This window comes from Bos grunniens, chromosome 10, assembly GCF_055505025.1.
Source record: "Bos grunniens cultivar Pamir isolate PY7600 chromosome 10, Bosgru_T2T1.0, whole genome shotgun sequence".
In the NCBI taxonomy this organism is placed as follows: domain Eukaryota; kingdom Metazoa; phylum Chordata; class Mammalia; order Artiodactyla; family Bovidae; genus Bos; species Bos grunniens.
This window is the reverse complement of record NC_141174.1, coordinates 29,687,033-29,710,527: the sequence shown is the minus strand read 5'-3', so window position 1 is coordinate 29,710,527 and position 23,495 is coordinate 29,687,033. Positions and strand designations below refer to the sequence as shown.

The window sequence follows — 23,495 nt, the reverse complement described above, 5'->3', positions numbered from 1 at the left end:
ATTTAACTTCTATGCAGAGTACATCATGAGAAATGCTGGGCTGGATGAAGCACAAGCTGGAATCAAGATTGCTGGGAGAAATATCAATAACCTCAGATACGCAGATGACACCACCCTTATGGCAGAAAGTGAAGAAGAACTAAAGAGCCTCTTGATGAAAGTGAAAGAGGAGAGTGAAAAAGTTGGCTTAAAATTCAACATTCAGAAAACTGAGATCATGGCATCCAGTCCCATCACTTCATGGGAAATAGATGGGGAAACAGTGGAAACAGTGTCAGACTTTATTTTTGGGGGGTTCCAAAATCACTGCAGATGGTGACTGCAGCCATGAAATTAAAAGACACTTACTCAATGGAAAGAAAGTTATGACCAACCTAGACAGCATATTAAAAAGCAGAGGCATTGCTTTGCCAACAAAGGTCTGTCTAGTCAAGGCTATGGTTTTTCCAGAAGTCATGTATGGATGTGAGAGTTGGACTATAAAGAAAGCTGAGCGCTGAAGAATTGATGCTTTTGAGCTGTGGTGTTGGAGAAGACTCTTGAGAGTCCCTTGGACTGCAAGGAGATTCAACCAGTCCATCCTAAAGACCAGTCTTGGGTGTTCATTGGAAGGACTGATGTTGAAGCTGAAACTCCCATACTTTGGCAACCTGATGGGAAGAGCTGACTCATTTGAAAAGACCCTGATGCTGGGAAGGACTGAGGGCAGGAGGAGAAGGGGATGACAGAGGATGAGATGGTTGGATGACATCACCGACTTGATGGACATGAGTTTGGGTGGACTCCGGGAGTTGGTGATGGACAGGGAGGCCTGACGTGCTGCAGTTCATGGGGTTGCAAAGAGTCGGACATGACTGAGCAACTGAACTGTACTGATACTGTATTGGTGTTTTTCGTTCTGACTTACTTCACTCGATGTAATAGGCTCCAGTTTCATCCACCTCATTAGAACTGATTCAAATGTATTCTTTTTGATGGCTAATATTCCCTTGAGTATATGTACCACAGCTTTCTTATCCATGGATAAGACATAGACATCTGCCAGTGGACATCTAGGTTGATTCCATGTCCTGGCTATTGTAAACAGTGCTGCGATGAACATTGGGGTACAGGTGTCTCTTTCAATTCTGGTTTCCTCGGTGTGTATGCCCAGGAGTGGGATTGCTGTGTCATATGGCAGTTCTATTTCCAGTTTTTGTCCAGATTTTGTCATCACATACAATGCTGAAGTTAATATATTATTTTACACATCAGCAAATTTATATTAAGAATAAAGTCCTAGAAGAGGAAATATGAGATACAAGAAGATGAGTATTTGTATTTTTTTTTAATTGCTAAATTTCCCCTTTTAGAGATGGTACCAGTTTAAAGCCCTCCCAGTAATGTTGAAAGTGCCTGTCTCACATCTTTGCTAATATAATGTGTTATCAACTTTAACTGTTTTAACTGAACACTGGTGTCTCAGTATAGTTTTAATTTGTATTTCTCTTATGAATAAGATTGAGAATCTTTTTATATATTGAAGGACAATTTGTATTTCAGTCCTATAAACCCTTTATACTCTTAGCCATTTTGTGTCTAGTATGCTATTGATCTTATTTTTTATTTTTTAATATTTATTGATTCTTAAGAGCTTTTTATATGGTAGAGCAGCTAGTGATTTATTTATGATTTTGGTTGCCCCTATTTTTCCAATTTGTTCTTTGTCTTTTAACTATTGGTACTTAGAAATCCTTTTATTTTATGGCTTCTGTGCTTTCTGTCAGGCTTTCCCAGAATAAGATTGTAAAAAATAACTTATGGCTTATTTTTGTAAACTGATGGTTTATTTTTTTACTTTTAAATATTTGATCTCTCTGAAATTTATCCTGGTCTGAAATTTTAGATGTGAATACATTTTTTCCCAGATATGTAACCAATTATTCCAACACATTTTATTAAATAGTTTTATTCCAACACTATTTATTAAATAATTTTTCTTTACTAATTTGAAATACTGTCCTTATAATATCTATGCTGCTGAGTCACTTCAGTCGTGTCCGACTCTGTGCGACCCCAGAGACGGCAGCCCACCAGGCTCCCCCATCCCTGGGATTCTCCAGGCAAGAACACTGGAGTGGGTTGCCATTTCCTTCTCCAATGCAGAAAAGTGAAAGTGAAGTCACTCAGTCGTGTCCGACCCTCAGCAACCCCATGGACTGTAGCCTTCCAGGCTCCTCCATCCATGGGATTTTCCAGGCAAGAGTACTGGAGTGGGGTGCTATTGCCTTCTCCCATAATATCTATACTTTCAAGGTATTCACATATTATAAGTTAAAATGAACTTTTCCTTTGTAACAACTGTCCTCAAAATCTTTATAAATCTTATAATTTGATGTGTGCATGCTCAGTCACTTCAGTCATGTCTGACACTGTTGACTGTGGCCCACCAGGCTCCTCTGTCCTTGGGATTCTCCAGGTAAGAATACTGGAGTGGGTTGCCATGCCCTCCTCCAGGGGATCTTCCCAACCCAAGGATCGAACCTACTTCTTTTATGTCTACTGCATTGGCAAGTGGGTTCTTTACTACTAGTGCCACCTGGGAAGCCCCAACAATTTCATATCAGTCTCTTAAAAATCACTGGAAAATTGCGTTTTCATTATTTTCTTCCCTTTACTTTTCTCCCTCTTTTTGCTTTAATATTATACTTTGTCATGACAGAAGTCCCCAGTGAACCAGGAATAAAGAGCGTCCTCAACTTAATAGGAGCCTGGTAGGCTGCAGTCCATGGGGTCACTAAGAGTCGGATATGACTGAGCGACTTCACTTTCACTTTTCAGTTTCATGCATTGGATAAGGAAATGGCAACCCACTCCAGTGTTCTTGCCTGGAGAATCCCAGGGACGGGGGAGCCTGGTGGGCTGCCGTCTATGGGGTCGCACAGAGTCGGACACGACTGAAGTGACTTAGCATAGCATAGCATAGCAACTTGATAAATAATACCTACAAAAAACCAACAACTAATGTCATATTATACTAATGTTAAAAAACTAATAACTTCCCAACAAAGATCAGGAAAAAGGCAAAAATGTCTCCTCTCACCACTCTTTTTCAGCACCATGCTGGAAGCCCTTGCTGCTGCTGCTGCTGCTGCTGCTAAGTCGCTAGATGAGGAAAGGGAACAAAAGGTATCCAGATTGGGAAGGATTAAATTAAATTGTCTTTATTCACAGATGACATGATCATCTATGTAGAAAATATAAATCAACAGTAACAACAACAATAACAAAACTCCTAGAGCCTAGAGCTAGTAAGTGATTATAGCAATGTTGCAGTATTTAAGGTTAACATACAAAAAAGTCAATTTCCTTCCTATATATATACGAGCACTGAGCAAGTGGAATTTGAAATTTAAAACACAATGCCACATACATTAACAGCCCCCAAAGTTAAATATTTAGCTATAACTCTAACAAAATTTGTGCATGATCTTTATGAGGAAATTTGCAAAACTCTGATGAATGAAATCAAAGAACTAAATAACATGGAGTAAATAACATGGAAAGTACATTTCACAAATAAGACTCAATATTGTCTAGATGTAAGACCTCACTTGATCAATAGATTGGGCTCAACCCCAACAAAAATCCCAGCAAGCTATTTTGTAGATATTGACAAACTGGAAAAGGCAAAAGACTCAAAACAGTCAGTACAGCATTAGAGGAGAAGAACAAAGTTAGAGGGCTGGCACTACCTGACTTCAGGGCTTACTATAAAGCTATAGTTGTGAAAACACTGTGGTACTGAGGAAAGAGTAGACAGCCTAAAAATAGACCCACATAAATCTAGTCAACTGATCTTTGACAAAGGCAATACAATCCAGCAAAAACGTTCCTTTCCATAATGAACAACTGGACACCCACATACCAAAAAAAAAAAAAAGATTCTAAGCATAGGTCTTATGCCCTTCACAAAAATTAATTCAAAATGTATCATAGACCGAAATGTGAAATTCACAGCTAGAAGATAAGATGGGGAAAACCTAGATAACCTTGAGCATGACTTGACAATGACTTTTTAGGTATAACACCAAAGCCATAATCCATGAAAGAGATAATTGGTAATCCAGACTTCATTAAGTTAAAAACTTCTGCAAAAGATAATGTCAAGACTTTGAAAAAGCAAGCCACAAATAGAAATATTTGCAAAAGATACCTAATAAAGGACTGTTGTCCAAAGTATACAAACAATGAAGAAACAGTCTGATTTTTAAAATGGGTCAAAGGGGCTTACTTGGTGGTCCAGTGGTTAAAACCTAGATTTCTAATGCAGGAGGGGTGAATTCAATCCCTGGTCAGGGAGCTAAGATCCCATGTGCCTCATGGCCAAAGAACCAGAATATAAACAACAGAAGCAATATTGTAATAAATTAAGACTTTAAAAATGGCTCACACAAAAAAGTATTTTTTGGAGGTTAATTACTTTACAATATTGTATTGGTTTTGCCATACATCAACATGAATCCGCCACAGGTATACACGTGTTCCCCATCCTGAACCCCCCACCCTCTTCCCTCCCATACCATCCCTCTGGGTCATCCCAGTGCACCAGCCCCAAGCATCCAGTATCATGCATCGAACCTGGACTGGCGATTCATTTCATATATGATATTATACGTGTTTCAATGCCATTCTCCCTAATCGTCCCACCCTTTCCGTCTCCCACAGAGTCCAAAAGACTGTTCTATACATCTGTGTCTCTTTTGCTGTCTCGCTTACAGGGTTATCATTACCATATTTCTAAATTCCATATATATGTGTTAGTATACTGTACTGGTGTTTTTCTTTCTGTCTTACTTCACTCTGTATAATAGGCTCCAGTTTCATCCACCTCATTAGAACTGATTCAAATGTATTCTTTTTAATGGCTGAGTAATACTCCATTGTGTATATGTACCACAGCTTTCTTATCCATTCATCTGCTGATGGACATCTAGGTTGCTTCTATGTCCTGGCTATTATAAATAGTGGGCCAAAGACCTTAAAAGATTCCTGACCAAAAAAGATATACAGATAGCAAATAAATATATGGAAAGGAGCCCCACATCATTTATCATCAGGGAAATGCAAATTAAATCAATAATTGAGATACCGCTTCACACCTATTAGATGGCCAAAATTCAGAACACTGACAATACCAAATATTGGCAAGGATGTGGAGCAATAAGCACTCTTCCCACTAGCAATGTGTAATGCAAAATTGCACAACTACTTTGGCAATCTGTTTGGTAGTTTTCTTACAAAACTAAACATAATTTATCATGTGATCTAACAATTTCTCACTCTGGCATTTACCCAAAGGAGTTGAAAACTTCTATCCACACAGAAACTGGACACAGATGTTTATAGCAGCTTTACCCATGACTGCCAAAACCTGGAAGCCACCAAGATGTCCTTTCGTAGGTGAATAGGTAAATAAACGATGGTACATCCAGACAATAGAATATTATTCAGCACTGAGAAGAAATGAGTTATCAAGCTGTGAAAAGACATGGAGGAATCTTAAATGCGTATTACTAAGTGAAAGAAGCCAATTTGAAAAAGCTACATGTTGTATGATTCTAGTTGTATGGCATTCTGGAAAAGCAAAACTACAGAGACAGTAAAAAGATCACTGGTTGCTAAGAGTCTTGGGAGGGGGTGGGAGGGGAGAAATGAATAGGAGAAGCACAGAGGACTTCCAGGGCAGTGTATGATACTATAATGACAGATACATGTTGTTATACATTTGCTCAAACCCATAGAATGTACACCAAGAACAAATTCTAACGTAAACTTTGGGTGGTATGATGTGTCAGTGTAGGTTCACCAGGTATAACAACGTACCACTCTGGTGGGACATGTTGATAATGGAAGAAGCTATGCATATGCCGGGGCAGGAAATGCATGGGAAATCCCTGTACCTTCCTGTCAATTTTGCTATGAATCTAAAACTGCTCTAAAGAAAATTGTCTTTATACATACATACATATATATGCCGCAGGCCAATTTTTCCTCTAAACCTCTCTCACATTCTTCGTATCAGTGTTTCTGCTTTCCCAGAAAGATATTGCCCCTACTTTTCGGATCATTTGCGCCTCTTCTTCCCTTTTAAGGAGATATTGCAAATTGCTCCCATTTCTCCCTGCCCCCATCATTAATCCTTCCTCTCATCCAGCTAGTTATAGCTAAGTGACTATTTCAGTAAGACTGGAGTTTCAGAGTCAAGGCAGGGCTCTTAGAGTACAATCAGAGTTGTCAACACAGAGGTGGCTGCTGAAGCCCAGAGAATGTTGATCTGCAGGAAAGAGTATGTAGATGAAAGAGTGATGATTGCTGAAACTTGTATTACACAAAGAAAAGTGAAGGAGGATCTAGAGGAGAAACTGCCATGCCATGCTAAGTTGCTTGAGTCATGTCCAACTCTGCAACCCCATGGACTGTAGCCCGCTAGGCTCCTCTGTTCATGGGATTCTCCAGGCAAGATTACTGGAGTGGGTTGCCATTTCCTTCTCCAAGGGATCTTCCTGAACCAGGGATCGAACCCGCATCTCTTAAGTCTCCTGCACTGGCAGGCAGGTTCTTTACCACTGGTGCCACCTGGGCAGCAATGGAAAAATAAAAGATGAAGAGTTCAGAGTCTCTGAGAAGGAGTCAAATAATACAGAAAGATCGATGAGGTTAAGCATAAAGAAACAAAACAGTGTGTTTGGTGACAGGAAGTTCATTGCTACTCTTTGGATCAGGTCACTTCCCATATTCAAACCCATCCACCCTTTCCATCTCAATTACTTCCTCTTCTGGGTGGATGGAATTGCCATCAGCAGAACAGTACTCCCAATAGAACAGTTAGAAAAGGCAAATAAATGAAATACAGAAATGATCTCTTTGAAGGAAGCAGAAAGCTACTGAAGTAAGGAAAACTGGAAAAGCTCAGGCACTGGAAAGGGGGAAATGAGAGGAAAGAGCTGCTGCTTCATACATTTTTATGCTCAGGGCTTTTGCAGGAGGCTGAGAATCCCAACTCATGTCCAATGAGTCTGTGATGCCATCCAACTATCTCATCCTCTGTCATCCCCTTCTCCCACCTTCAATCTTTCCCAGTACCAGGGTCTTTTCAAATGACTCGGCTCTTTATATTAGATGGCCAAAGTATTGGAGTTTCAGCTTCAACATCAGTCCTTCCAATGAATATTCAGGACTGATTTCCTTTAGGATGGACTGGTTGGATCTCCCTGCAGCACAAGGGACTCTCAAGAGTCTTCTCCAACACCACAGCTCAAAAGCATCAATTCTTTGGCACTCAGTTTTCTTTATAGTCCAACTGTCACATCCATACATGACTACCGGAAAAACCATAACTTTGACTAGACGGACCTTTGTTGGCAAAGTAATATCTCTGCTTTCTAATATGCTGTCTAGGTTCGTCATAACTTTTCTTTCAAGGAGCAAGCTTCTTTTAATTTCATGACTGCAGTCACCATCTGCAGTGATTTTGGAGCCCCCCAAAATAAAATCTGTCACTGTTCCCATTATTTCCCCATCTATTTTCCATGAAATGATGGGACCAGATGCCATGATCTTAGTTTTCTGAATGTTGAATTTTAAGCCAACTTTTTCACTCTCCTCTTTCACTTTCATCAAGGCTCTTCAGTTCTTCTTCATTTTCTGTCATAAGGGTGGTGTCAGCTGCATATCTGAGGTTATTGATATTTCTCCCAGCAATCTTTTGATTCCAGCTTGTGCTTCCTCCAGCCCAGCGTTTCTCATGATGTACTCTGCATAGAAGTTAAATAAGCAGGGTAACAATATACAGCCTTGACTTACTCCTTTCCTGATTTGGAATCAGTCTGATGTTCCATGTCCAGTTCTAACTGTTGTTTCCTGGCCTGCATACAGATTTCTTAGGAGGCAGGTCAGGTGGTCAGGTATTCCCATCTCTTTCGGAATTTTCCACAGTTTGTTGTGATCCACACAGTCAAAGGCTTTGGCATAGTCAATAAAGCAGAAGTAGATGTTTTTTCTGGAACTCTCTTGCTTTTTCGATGATCCAGCGGATGTTGGCAATTTGATCTCTGATTCCTCTGCCTTTTCTAAAACCAGCTTGAACATCTGGAAGTTCATATTTCATGTACTGTTGAAGCCTGGCTTGGAGAATTTTGAGCATTACTTTACTACAGTGTGAGATGAGTGCAATTGTGTGGTAGTTTGAGCATTCTTTGGGATTAGAATGAAAACTGACCTTTTCCAGTCCTGTGGCCACTGCTGAGTTTTCCAAATTTGCTGGCATATTGAGTGCAGCACTTTCACAGCATCATCTTTTAGGATTTGAAAGAGCTCAACTGGAATTCCATCACCTCCACCAGCTTTATTCGTAGTGATGCTTCCTAAGGCCCACTTGACTTCACATTCCAGGATGTCTGGCTCTTGGTGAGTGATCACACCATCGTGATTATCTGGATTGTGAGGATCTTTTTTGTATACTTCTTCTGTATATTCTTGCCACCTCTTCTTAATTAGTGATGAACAGGGAGGCCTGGCGTGCTACAGTCCATGGAGTCACAAAGAGTCAGACACAACTGAGCAACTGAACTGAACTGAGAATCCCAAGGTAGGATGCAGTGCAGTCTGGCAGAGGGCTGCAAAGGATCAAGGGAAACCAGCAGAGTTTTGGTGAAATACTTGGAAAGCCCTCAAGCACACAGCCTGTTTCCCTCTGAGAACTTTTGCCTAATGCTGGGGCTGGCTGTTCAGAGCAGGGGTTTTAAAATGCAAGTGGAAAACCTGCCCCTGAAAAGCTGAACTTTTTCAGCAGTCCTGTAAGACTCTGATTAGAGTTTCTTACCCGCTGAGGGTGGGGCCTTGCAGAATACAATGGGCTTTTTGTTGAAAGTCCAGGAAGTCAGAGACGAACGAGTGGAAGACTGAGACTTACCAAAGCTATAACTCAAACTTGACTCAGCAAATCACTAATTGGAATAACATGATCAGCTGCCATTCCATCTAGACAATGTGGGGATGGTAAATCCCTTCTGAAAGAAGAGGTCATCTGAAGTCTGTATGACTTAGTACACGTAATGTCATGCACTCAACTCAAATGTACTGGGGGCTACCAAAAGACAGGATCACATGAATGGAAACACCCAAAGAAAGCAGACAGAAACACATAAGTGACTCAGATGTGAAGTTAGCCAAGGACTGACAACTCACTACCGTTGGATTTTAAAAAGGGAAAGATGGACAACAGTGATGATAAGGTGGAATCAATCGCTTTGTCTTCCATAAGTTTTCTTGGGTCCTCCATTTCTAGAAGTCGTCTTTTACTTCTCCACATAATCTTGAAAGTTTATCTGTACTTATTTTTGCCCTTAACACCTTATAGAGGTACAGGTGTTTAAAAGCATGAAGTTTTTGAAGTCACACTGGGTTCAAATTCAGGATCAGACACTTATTAACTACATGTCCTTAGATAAGTTGAGTGAATGAGTAAGAGTTGCCCAGTGGTGTCTGACTCTTTGTGACCCCGTGGACTGTAGTCTGCCAGGCTCCCTTGTCCATGGAATTCTCCAGGCAAGAATATGGGAGTGGGTTGCCATTTCCTTCTCAGGGGTTAGATAAGTTACTTATCTTATTTAAGCTTCAATTTCCTTGTCTACAGAATGGAGTCAATAATAGTACTTTCCTCACAATGTTGTTTTGAGAAATTCAAATATACTCTCACTAACTCAGTTGCAGTAAAAATGTGTTTAATTTTTAGTTATGTGCTCTAGTTCCCCTCACAGTTTCTGCTGAGAAGTGTGAAAAGAACTTTAATATTTGCCCAATCCATTCATTTTATACAGACTTAATACCTGGAGTATTTCTTTAGAGATCTCAGTTCTTTGGGAATAAATGTTAGGCCTTTGCTTCTTTCCTCCAAGATGTATCTGGATACCTGAGGAGAGGTCTGTGGGTCAGGAACCTTGTGGCAGAGAGGAGAGACAAGGTCCTTAAATCCATCTAGCTTCTTTTAGTTCCCTTTGATCTCTGCTGTGAGATAGCTAAACAAGTCTGCTCCCTGGACTGGTAAGCAGTAATATGCCCTTGTTTCTGTCTGGCTATTAGGGCTCAACAGGCTGGAGCCCACCACTGAATTATAGAGCCCCAGCTACTTGCCTTGAGGCTCCTCTCATTTCACGACAATGGTAGGCTTCTGCTGGGCCCCTAATCTTCCCAGCACCTGCCTGTCTCCTCACTGAGATATAAAAGAATTATTGCTGCTTCAGAATAGGTGTCCTCCTTATCAACTCCCCTAGTTCCCCGTGCCTGTCCTTCATAACACTTCACTAAATTGGTAACCTTATATTTTTATGGGAACATTCATTTAATGTTTCCTCCCATACAATATTACAGCATGACAGTTTCTTAAATTGTTCATCAGGGTATTTCCAGTGCCCACTGTAACAGGTACTTGATCAATATTGCTAAATCCATAAGTGAGAAACTCCAACTTAAAGTCCCTATAATTGAAGAACATGGATGATATTGCCTCAAATATTTTCCCATTCACACCATGAACCTTTGTTAGTTTTCTACCCAAGGGCCATTCCCCATGTGTTCTCTGCTTCCAGAACATTAATTTTGTTTGGTTGGCGTAATGCCCAGTGTGGAGACTAAATCATGAATTGGTCTAGATGAATCATGGCAATCTTATTCCATTTGTCCAGCAATGGATTGCCACATTGTTCTGGCTAATGAGCTAGAAAGATATCTCTAGCGGGCTTCTGGGAAAGATTTCTGTCCTTGATGGAAGGAGAAAAAAAGTATAAGGAGGGAGCTGTCTTTAGCCTCTTGTACCCGCAACCTCTCACTTCTTAGATGTGGTAAAGTGAGGCTGTTTAGAACCCTGGCAACTATCTTGCAACCATGAAGGAAAGGCCTGAAGAAAGGCCAACATGACCTCATTGAACTTCTCTACCAAGCCTGGCACTGCCTCCAGATTTCCTGTTATGTGAGATCATAAACGCTTTCATTATTTACACGAGTATGATTTGAATTTTACATTGTAGGAGCCAAATTTTTTTTTTTCTGATTCACTATGAAACAAATCCAATTTCATGTCAATTCCATGACCTAGAGCTGAGTAAGCAGGTCAAAGATCCTGTTTTTACCCCCAGACAAGTTACAGTTTTACCTCAGACATAAGCCTCATTGGCATCCTGGGCTACATGTCAGACTTGGCTGTAGGTAACACCTCTAAATCCCACTGAACAAAGAATTTCTAAATTGTCAAACCTAGTAACCAAGTAGCTACAAGTCAATGGAATGGGATGAGGAAGTAGAATTGAAGAGGCAGAAGAGTGAGGGCTGAAGCCGGGAAAGCAGAGAGACCAAGAAGCCATAAAAAATAAGAAGTTAAAAGACTGGGGTGAAGGAACAGTCTAGTCAAGTAAAAATAAGAATAACAGAGGAATTGGGAAGGGAAAATTTTAATTTCTTAATTGTCTAGGAAATAATCTAACAAAAATGCACAAGACTTTTTTTGTAAAAAAAAAAAATTAAATTCCAAGAATGAACATAAACAATGACCTGAAAAAAATGGTGTGTTACTTCAATTATATGGTATGGTTTAGTATTTTAAGAATATCACTGTTTTACAAATTATAGATCCAATGTAATTTCAGTAAAATACCCTTCCTACAATTTGAGGGACTTTGAAAAACTGGTTTTAAGCTGTGTATAGAAGAATAAACATTCACAAGCAGCTAATTTTAAAAAGTAAATAAAAAGATGCCATACTAGATATTAAGATATATCACAAAGATATGATTTTAAAAAGGGAAAAAGGCAAGTTAATCAATGGAACAGAATAGAGAACCCAGAAATAGACCTAGCTATTGACTGGAATTTGGTGCATGGTAAGAGGGGACTTCACCGATAGAAAGGGAAACCTCTGAATGGCCAGTACATTTATAGAGATTCCTATCATCACTAGCCATCAGAGAAACGCAAATTAAAGCATCAATGTGAGGTCACTTCTCAGAAAGCTAGATACTATCAAGTACAGCCGAGGTACACTGCTAATGGAGTGTGAACTGGTGGAACTACTCTGCAATCAGTTCTAGAGAAGTAGAAGATGCAGTCTCAGCCCTGACTATGTGCCCAGCGAAACTTGAATATGAAGATCGTAAAGATACACGTTAAGGATGTTCATCATGGTGCACGAACATGTGTGTGTGTGTGTGTGTTAGCAAGGACTTGGAGGCAACCTAGTGTTTATTAATAAAGCAGTGACTTCATTAAGCATAAACATAAACAGGATGGGCCACTAGGCTAGTGAGAGGTAGTAAAGGAGATTTGCATAGAGTAATAAGGATGGGTCGCCAAAGCCTAATGATGAAGAAAATAGGTAAGAAGCAGAATGCATTCCATAGCACAGAACCATTTTTGTGAAGTAAGAGCACACACACACACACACACACGGCAACACAGAATATTTTTAAGAATATATATCTAATGTGTGGAGGTAGATTGAAAGATACGTAGAAGTTCAGGTCAGTACCCATGTTGGAGAAGGGAATGGGAAGCATTTAGTTTATCCTGATTGTGGTGATATACATACACATCTGTCTATATATACATATATCAAAACTTATAGAAATTGTATACTTTGAACATAAGCAGTATTTTGTATGGCAGTTATACTTTAGTAAAGAGACTAAGTGGATAATGACAGTGGTGTGTAAACTGATGAATGATTATTCAGTTCTTCTGGGGTCCAAATAAACATATATACAGTGGAATACTGCTCATCCATAAAAAAGTGACAGAATGCCATTTACAGTAACATGGGTGGACCTAGAGATTATCTTACTAAGTGAAGTTAATCAGGAAGAGAAAGACAAATACCATATGATATCCCTTATATGTGGCATCTAAGATATGACACAGACTTATCAATGAAGCGGAAACAGACCCATGGACATAGAGAACAGGCTGGTAATTGCCAAGGATGGATTGGGAGTTTCAGGACAACAGATGCAAACTATTATTTATAGATTGGATGAGCAACAAAATCCTCCTGTATGGCAGAGGGAACTATATTCAATATCCTGTGATAAACAATAATGGAAAAGAATACGAAAAAGTGTATGTATATATACATATATATAAAACTGAGTCACTTTGCTGTACAGCTGAAATTAGCACAACATTGTAAGCCAATTATACTTCAGTAAGGTAAATTAAAAATTAATTAGTGAATTAAAAAATAGAAATGAAGTGGCCAAAGAACTCCAGTGGTTCTCAAGTTTTCGTGTGCATGAAAATCATCTGAAGTACCTGCTCAAAGAACAAATGCATGGGCCCCACACGCAGAGATTCTGAACCTACATGTTACCATGTGCTCTAGATGACCTTTCTGTCAGTGGACCCTGGATCATACTTGAAGACACCCTGAACTAGATAAAATCAAGCTGCTGTGAGAAGAGGAGGACATGAGTGAGCAGAGGTGACGAGTGGAACATCTGCCTGGCACCAGCAGCAAGGAACCGACACTCCAGCAGCTGGCCCCCTCAGTGTGGGCTGCCGTTCTTCCCCTTCCTTTTATGGGAGTTTATCCTGGGGGCCTTAACCTGGAGGGATTTGGGTGATGGAGATTAACAGCCATCTGGGGCGTGCTCTAAGGGTAGAAGGCCCTCAGAGGCATCTTCTTCACCAGGCTGCTGGGAGTCTGGTGCCTCCCATGGTCCTGAGCTTAATGTGGTCACCCTCACTCCCAGGCGGCTGCCAGGAGTGGGGCTGCGGGGAAGCGGGCTATGAAGAGAGTGAAGATGACATATGTGGGGCATCATCAGAAGCACGTGCTGGAGTCTGACCCGATGAGAGAAGAATGGGTGGAATCATCTCAAAGCAAGTCTCCTGGTAGCCCCCCTCAGTGTGCAGGTGGTCCACGATTTTCGCCATAAAATAATGCTGTCATCCCTCCAGTGCCTGCTTTGCTCTTGTCTCTTTGGTTCCTGTGTCTTGTCTGTACATCAACAGCTGGGCTGTTTTCTGGTATCGTGTGCACCACGTGGAGGAACTTCTTAGTAACGATGGTTGTGACTGTAAGCAGACATGACTTAGTCTTAAGCTTGTCCTTAGGCATGTCTAATGGTGCACCCAATCCTGTTTCTCCAGGCAGAGAAGTCTACTTCCTTATGAATGGAATAAAGCCACCCAGTCCAGAATGGATTGGTCTCCGTGCTACAGTTATTTATCCAGGCACTGTTCCCCTAATGGCCCAGAGCACCGACAGGAGCTTGGACTCACTGTCCTCTTCCTAATATGTAGAACGGCCCGGTTTCCTAAGGACAAGGAAGGTTTTTCAGATTTATACAAACAGACCAAGCATATTTGTGGGTATCCAGGTAACAAACCCAGTTTGAAACTCCCTCTGACAGCATAATTCATAGCCCCAGACCGAAATGCTAATGTGAACACAACTGCTCCAAGAAATCAACTTCAGTGGAAAAGATTAAGAAATGGTCCCAAATAGAATTTTCTCTAGAAATCCTTTGATTCTCCAACAGGGTCTTTTTGTCACAAATGTAGATATTTTCATGTCAAGGAAAGAGAAAGAAAAAAAAGGAAAGAGAAAAAGAAAGAATGACACAAATATTTCAGGCTTATTAATAATCAGTCAAGTTTTCTCTCTGTCCCTAGGAAGTTCTGGAAGTCAGCTGTTTGATGCCAATTGTGTGTGACGTGTAAAAGCGTGTGAACCTGAGGGTCTCTGTATGTGTCTCTGGGACTGGATCCCCAAGCCTGGTTGAATGAGACCCTGTGCAGCTGCAACTCCCATGGTGCCGAGCAGCCTGGGCAGGCTGACAGAGCCATTCTCTGTCTAAGTAATGTGTTTGCTTAAGCATGAACATTAGTGTCAGAAACGCTTAGTGCAAAGCAACTTTTCGGGGATGAAGCAGTCATTGCCAAGTCTGTGCGTCTGGGAATTCGTTATGTCTGTTCGTCTGGGGTTAGGGGTAGGTTTAGGCAACTCTTGTATTCTCTAATGAAGTTGAAAAGATTAAAAAAGAACACTCTTTATAAAATCATCGTTCGGGGGCGAGTCCAGCTGCAGCACTGGGAATGTCTTCCTGAAGAACTGAATATCATAGCTCTTGTTATAAGGGCCAGATCCACTTGCCCTCATCAGCCCCGTCTTCTGAGATGAGCGAAATGAAAGTTATTTTACACCCGAACTTGCACAAAGCTAATGTGCCTAATTAGCGGAAGATCTGCTTCTAGGATAGGAATCTGATCTTGATCAGTAGAATCCCATCTTTCAGAGATGAGGGCACAACTTGGGCAGACTGTGTATTTTTCCTTGTCTTTCTCACAGCCGCATTGCCTGTGCACTGAACTGACAATCTCTCTGCCCCTGTTGCCTGCAGGGCCACAGGCATCCACCTCGGAGGTAGCTGCCAGCGCCGAGCTGGGGGCAGCCAACTGGACCACACAGTTCCGGGCTCACAGCCTGCCGGCTGGTTCATACCCACTGGGCTTCAGCATAAGAAGGGACTGGAGCCAAGACAGCCCTATGAAATCATCTTGTTTTATCTTTGTCTTTGGGATAGTTATTAATAATTTATGGACCTGGTACAAATCAGGTCTCCTTTCCCTCCACTGTATCCATTGTTCCTCTCCTGAGTCAGCTTCTATGACCAGCTTCCTGTGTGATGGTCCACGCAGTGGTATACAATGGTGGGGTGATGGGAGAGAGAGGGTGCAGGCAGTTGGGGGGTACACTACTACAGAGAACATAAAAACAATAATAAAACTGACAACAAGCCAGTCTGCTGCTGCTTATCACCAATGCTGACAATTTAAACAGTGTTGATAATAAAACACTTCTCCCGACAAGTTCTGAATGATTGTGTGTGTTGTTGTGGCTCATGACACACTTGGACTCAGCCACAGGTGTTCTTTGGAAAGTGTGTTTGTGACAGTTCAAAATCAGCCAAGGTCCCTTTTCCACACATTTTGTATCCCTAATTACTGTGATACAACACATTCCTACATTTAAACAGATTGGAAATAAGCAAAGATAGCAGAGCGGTTGCCTAGACAAAGAAACAGAAAAATGCATGATTTCAATTCTATTTGACCACACAGAGCTTTCATTTGTGTTTAAAATTTAAGACGATGAAACAGATTGCAAGCTGCATGGTGTAGTATTTTTGTTTATGTGCAAATTTCAGTTCATCCATGAAATATTTGGCTGAATTTGAAGATCCTAAAATTAAAATTTATTCTTGCTGAAAATTGTTAATTGTTTGAGAACTGAAGACCTTGAGAGTGAATGTCTCCTTCAATTTTGTACCTCACTGTACTGCTAGCTGTGCCTCGTACTGTGGAAATCCAAAACACTCCTGCTTACTCTCAGTAGCAGCAGCTGGGACTTTGACAGATAATCTAAGCTTGGCTCATCAGGTATGGCAGAATTCCACCTGGAATTTTTAATTTGGAGCAAGTGACTCAAAGATGGAAGGAAAGTTTGGAACCCACTTTGTAGAAGTGGTGATAGTGCCAGGGTGGTATCTGGCCTTCTTATAAACCTTGGTTTCTACTCGTTTGTCAACTGGGCTTGCAGTTCACTCTCAGAGCTCCCTGATAGCCTTCTAGTGAATTCCTTCTCTGCTTAAGTTAACCAGAGTCAGTGTGTTATTTGCAGTCAAAAACTTTTACCGGTATTCCTAATTCACAAGAATAGACTGAGGATAAACTTTGAGGCCCAGGATAATTATTTACAGCAGACAAATAAGAGCCCTAAAAATGTAGAGCAGTGGGCTTCCCAGAAATGTCAAAGCATATCTCCCAACTTGTCAAAGCCCATCTAACATACCAACTATCCCCAGCCCACCCTGGTCAGATCTTAGTAGATTCAGCAAGACAAAAACCCAAGGCTCTCTCTGATTAGAGAGACTTTATAAAAGTTTTGGGCTTCCCAGGTGGCTCAGATGGTAAAGAATCTGCCTGTAATGCAGGAGACCCAGGTCTGATCCCTGGATCAGGACCAGTTTTCTTGCCTGGAGAATCCCATGGACAGAGGAGCCTGGCAGGCGACAGTCCATAAGGTCGCAAAGAGTCAAACATGATTGAGTGACTTTCACTTTTATAGAGTTTACTCCATTTAAAATAAATTAAGGGCCAAAACCATTTTTAAAACATCTAGTTAAGAGTTACAGTTGAGGCAAAAAAATTAGAAATAATAGAAGAACAGAAGGTACCTTGTCAACAAAAGTCTGAAAGCAAAGTTAAAACATCTCATCCAACCATTTATTTTTGTTAATTACTTGTTCTTCTCTGAATGCTCTTGGATCAAAGGAATGGAATTCTCAGTAAGCTACAGATAAATGTTAATTCCAAAACATACTACAGGGATGGGTTACATGCAGTATAAGTATTCAATTCATAGTTGGCTTCTTTCCAAAATTATTGATTGTATTCTTATATCCATTGTAATTACAGCAAACATCTAGCTTTTGTATTAAGGTCTATGACTTTGAGTAAGTTCTTAAAAATCTCTAGACTGAGGTTCCCTCCTTTTTCCTTTGGGGTAGCGATGTCATCTTGGAATGATTGAGAAATTTTAGATAAAGCACCTACTACAGTGCCTGTCACATATTAGGGCTCCTAGGCAATTTTTCCTTCACTTCAATTCAGTCACTCAGTTGTGTCCAACTCTTTGTGATCCCATGGACTGCAGCATGCCAGGCTTGCCTGTCCATAACCAACTCCCAGAGCTTACTCAAACCCATGACCATTGAGTCGGTGATGCCATCCAACCATCTCATCCTCTGTCGTCCCCTTCTCCTCCTGCCCTCAATCTTGCCCAGCATCAGGGTCTTTTCCAATGAGTCAGGTCTTCACATCAGATGGCCAACGTATTGGTGTTTCAGCTTCAGCATCAGTCCTTCCAATGAATACTCAGGACTGATTTCCTTTAGGATGGACTGGTTGGATCTTCTTGAGAGTCCTCAAGAGTCTTCTCCAACACCACAGTTCAAAAGCATCAATTCTTTGGCACTCAGCTTTCTTTATAGTCCAACTCTCACATCCAATACATGACTACTGGAAAAACTATAGCTTTGACTAGACGGACCTTTGTTGGCAAAGTAATGTCTCTGCTTTTTAATATGCTGTCTGGGTTGCTCATAACTTCTCTTTCAAGAAAAGTTATGTTTTCTTGGAAGAAAAAATGTTTTAGAATTAACATTTATGTTAATAAAAATGTTTTAGAATTAACATTTATTGCAGCTTACTGAGAAGATTTCCATTCCTTTGATCCAAGAGCATTCCTTCACTTAGCCTTCAGTAAGCACCTGCTGGGACAAGAACTATTTAAGGCATCAGAAAGTTCCTTATCAGTTCAGTTCAGTTCAGTCGCTCAGTCGTGTCCAACTCTGTGACCCCATGAGTCACAGCACGCCAGGCCTCCCTGTCCATCACCATCTCCCAGAGTTTACTCAAACTCATGTCCATCGAGTCGGTGATGCCATCCAGCCATCTCATCCTCTGTCATCCCCTTCTCCTCCTGCCCCTAATCCCTCCCAGCATCAGGGTCTTTTCCAAGGAGCCAACTCTTCGCATAAGGTGGCCAAAGTATTGGAGTTTCAGCTTTAGCATCAGTCCTTTCAATGAACACACAGGACTGATCTCCTTTAGAATGGACTGGTTGGACCTCCTTGCTGTCCAGGAGACTCTCAAGAGTCTTCTCCAACACCACAGTTCAAAAGCACCAATTCTTAAGTTCCTTATATTCCTACTGTTATTTGCTGTCTTCCTTCAGCTACTTGCTAAGATAAGATTAGGTGGTCTTTCTAAATATCAAGATGAATAGCTACAAGTACTGACTTCCTCCATCTATCTCCTATCTGCTCTTTCTTCACATGTGTGAGCACACACACACACACACACACATTTTCTCCCTCTCTCTCTCACTTCTAATTCAGGGACTCTGGTGCACCTTAAGAAAAGTCAGCTCCATCTGTCAGTCCTACCAAAACACCTCCTGCTTCTGCAAAGCTGCCTCCGCCTTTCTGACTCATCCAAATCTGTTCACTCATTGTATGTCCTCATGGCATCGTGTGTGCTTGTTTCACTAGGCTTACTGTGAAATAATTATGTGTGTAATCGTCATGAAGTTCCTGCCTGATTTATCTCCAGACTCCATTGGGAGGAGTATCCATCACTGTCTCTCTTACTTCTGTACCCATAGCTCTTAGTATAATGCCTGGTGCCTGGTACCTGAAATATATTTCTTGAATAAATGAAGAACAGTTCTTGAAACCCCACATCTTTTATGGAATCTTCTGGGATTCAGGCTCTCCATAGCACTACCTCTGTGCAACTCTCTCTTCTCTAAACCCTAAAAATGTCATAACATTTGCCCCTGTAATTCCAAGGCAATAAGCATATAGTGCATATGGTTTACAACTTAATTCAAGTTTCAACTTGAAGTCCATAACAGTGGCCCAGATAAGTGGACAACTCAAGCAGACTTTTTGGCACTCCGTTCAGCAAACATTTGTTTAAACATTTGTTCAAATTTCTTAAAGAATAGACCAAGGAATTCATGGGGGTCCGCTGCCTACTGAAACAGAACTATGCCTCACCTTTCAATTCATCTCTGGTTCAAACTAACACACTGCAGCCCACAAAAGTTTCTGACAATTAACTGGAACCACCACAACTTTTAGAGGGAAGTTTAGGGACCATTAGCTTCTCTTTGATCACTCTCTTTGGAAGTCTCATTGCCCCCAGCCCGAGCAATTTAACAAATTATTTCTTCTAATCACACACAGCAATCTCCTTGAGAGGGCTCCTGGTGAACACAATTTTTTCCATCTTATTACATTTCTAGAGATGTTTCAGGACCCATTTTAGATCAACACCTCATTACATGACCATCTGGCTCATTTTTAAATTTGACTCCTGGGTTCATTATACCAATTATTTGGGATTCGTAATAAGGAATGTGTATGTTAGTTAAATATGTTCATGCCACAGCCAGAAATCTCAATACTGGGAAGACAAAAAGTACAAATAAGGGGGTAAGTCTATATGCCTTAAGATGTTCTTTGCTGTGTCTTTTTTTGGAGGGGGGGTAACGGAGAGTGAGAGATTATTGGATCATTAAGGTAATGATCAAAGAGAATACTTTTATAGGAAGGAATTGGCCTCTGTGACTATGAGACGGCTAGGCAAGTCCAAAATACATAGGGCAAGCTGTCAGGAAGGGCAGGCTGGAATCTCAGGCAGAAGCCGAGGCTTCAGTCCAAGGCAGAATTCCTTCTTCTTCACACAAACCTCAGTTTTGCTCCTAAGGTCTTTCAGCTGATTGCATCAGGTATATCCAGGTTATTGAGGATAATCTCCTCTACAGAAAGTTTACTGATTTTTAGATGTTAAGCACATCTAGAAAATACTTTCACAGCAACAAGATTAGCATTTGATTGACCAACTAGGTTTGGCCTAGTCAATTAATACATAAACCTGCTGTTTTTCCTGCTATAAAAACAATTATAGAAAAATGGACAGAACAAAAAAATATTGCCTAGAATTCTATCATATACAGAGAACCACTATTAACATTTTGCTGTGTTTTAGTGAATGCCTTCTAGTTTTGTCTTTCTAGCAATTTATTTATTTATTTATAATAGCAGGAAAAATGGAAATAAATGACATGCTAAAAATAATAAGGAAATAGTCATAGGAGTTACAGTATATGTTTATGAAACAAATTTATGCAGTTTTTAAAATTTATAATTATAAAAAAATTACCAACCAGAAAAAAATACTTCAATTGAAAGAAAGCACAGTACAAAATTATATCCCCACCATGATTGTGATTATAACTATGTACAAATTGTGTAACATGGTAACTTGAACTAGAAGGAAACAAAAAATAATGCAACAGGGAGGGAGGGATGAAATAGGCAGAGCAAAGAGGACTTTTAGGGAAATGAAGCTATTCTGTATGGTATTATAATGCCAGGTCTGTATCACTGCATATTTGTCAAAACCCAGGGGACATATAACACCAAGAGTGAACCATGTAAATTAACATGTGTAATGTATGTAACTATGTAAAGTAAACAATGAATTTTGGACAGTAATGGTGAGTCAGTGTGGGTTTACTTATTGTAACAAATGCCACTCTGCTGGTGGATATTGATAACGAATGAGGTTACGTATGTGTCGAGGGCAGGGAGTATATGAGAATTCTCTGTACTTTCCGTTCCATTTTGCTGTGAGCCCAAAACTGTTCTAGAAAATAAAGTCTCTCCAAAATTAAATAAATAAACAACAGAGCGAATCTCAGTGCCCAGCCCAGAGCCCACCAGCACTTAGGGTTTTCTGTGCCCTGGATGAGCACCACAGGTAACTGGTGCTGCCACACACATGACTCTACCTGGAGACTTTCTCTGTCCTCTATGGCCATTCTGCCAGAGGAAGGGGCAAAATTAAATTGCTGGAGAATTAACATCCTTCAGCAAGGATGTGGTTGGGAACTATCCACAACCAGCAACTGATGAAAGTGGCTGGGTATATACCTGGCCCCGCAGGCAAGGTATCCCGGAAGTGGGGCTTGCACCCTGACCCCCAGAGCACCCCTGGTAGGTGAAAGGCCAGCAGGAACCTGCTCTAATTCATACTCTCCTGGCTTCCTTCCTGTCTCACTGTCCCCTCCACTGAGGCTTCCTCATCTCCTAAAGTAACTACTTGCCTTGTCTTGATCTGGTTCTAGAGCGTGTGTTTTCAGCAGGGGTGAAACAGTTATTTGGGGAGAGTGTTAGTGTGCTGTATGTGTGTCTGTGCTTTACACATAAAAGTGTACTTTATACCAAAAAAAACACAGATATACACACACTACACTAACATTTGCAATGTATCTCAGATATTAAAAATTCATGGGGGAGCCCATAAATAAACCCATGTGCACTTAAGGTCAATTAATCTATGACAAAGGAGGCAAGAATATACAACGAAGAAAAGACAATCTCTTCAGTAAGTGGTGCTGGGAAACTAGACAGCTGCATAGAACATTCTCTAACACCATATGCAAAAATAAACTCAAAATGAATTAAAGACCTAAATGTAAGATCAGATACCATAAAACTCCTAGAGGAAAACATAGGCACAACACTCTTTGACATAAATTGGAGCAATATTTTGGGGAATCTATCTCTTAAAAGAAAGGAAATAAAAGCAAAAATAAACAAATGGGACCTGATGAAATGTAAAAGCTTTTGCAAAGCAAAGGAAACCACTGACAAAATGAAAAGACAAGCTACTGAATGAGAGAAAATATATGCAAATGATATGACCAATAAGGGGGTAGTAACCAACATATATGGACTTCCCCAGGGACACAGTGGTAAAGAATCCACCTGCAATGCAGGAGCTGCAAGTGATGTGGGTTCGATCCCTGGGTCGGGAAGATCTCCTGGAGAAAGGTATGGCTACCCACTCCAGTATTCTTGCTTGGAGAATCCCATGGACGGAGGAGCCTGGCAGGCTGGCGGGCTACAGTCTATGGGGTCGAAAAGAGTCGGACACGGCTTAAGTGACTTAACACACACCCACAGCCAGCATATATAAACAGCTCATAAAATTCAACATTAAAGAACCAATAATCCAATTTTAAAATGAGCAGAAGAACTGAATAGACATGTTTCCAAGGAGGGACTGAAGATGGGCAACAGGCACGTGGAAAGGTTCAGCATGGCTAATCATCAGGGAAATGCACTTCAAAACCCCAGTGAGATATCACCTCTCACCTGTCAGAGAGGCTATCATCTGAATGTAAATAACAAATGTTGGCAAGGATAAGGATAAGGGAGAAAGGGAACCCTCTGAGACTGTTGGTGGGAAAGTAAATTGGTGCAGCGGCTGTGAAAAATAGTACGAAGTTTTCTCTAAAACTCTAAAAATAGAACACCATATGAACCAGCAGTTCCACTCATGGGTAAATATCTGAAAAAAAAAAAAAAAAAACCACTGATTTGAAGAGATACATGCACCCCAATGTTGACAGTAGCATTATTTATAATTGCTACAACATGAAAACCACCTAAGTGTCCATGAACAGATGAATAAAGAAGATGCACACACCCACTCCCAACCCCCATCGTTTCATTCCCCTTTCCTGACAGTCTGGTCAGAATCATTTTGGATTAAGAGCTAGAATCAGGGCTTCTTCCCTTTTTATGCAGTAAGAAAAAAAAGTTAAGCATACATGAAAACTCTCTGTCTTTATGAGAGTTAACTGGGTGTGAAGAGTGTGAGAATGGAAAGAAAGGGTCAGGAAACCCTATCTAGCAGGTGGGGAAGGAAGAGGCCCTGGTCATGCCCAGGCTGGAGGGAAACCATGGAGGATCCACCTGAGTCCCTTGAACTTTCATGGCAAGGGCAGGAGATGAAACCGGCACCAAGGAAACTTGGAGCTCAGA

The 23,495-nt window shown here is 40.8% G+C and overlaps 1 long non-coding RNA gene across 1 annotated transcript in view; it reads left to right on the top strand.

Moving 5' to 3' along the window:
• The window catches only part of LOC147364222 (uncharacterized), a 35,019-nt gene extending 19,119 nt beyond the window's left edge, over positions 1-15,900 (top strand). The window contains exon 2 of the long non-coding RNA XR_015134220.1: positions 15,432-15,900. This is a non-coding gene — a long non-coding RNA (uncharacterized LOC147364222). The remainder of the gene's footprint in view (positions 1-15,431) is intronic.
• The last annotated feature ends 7,595 nt before the right edge of the window (positions 15,901-23,495 follow it).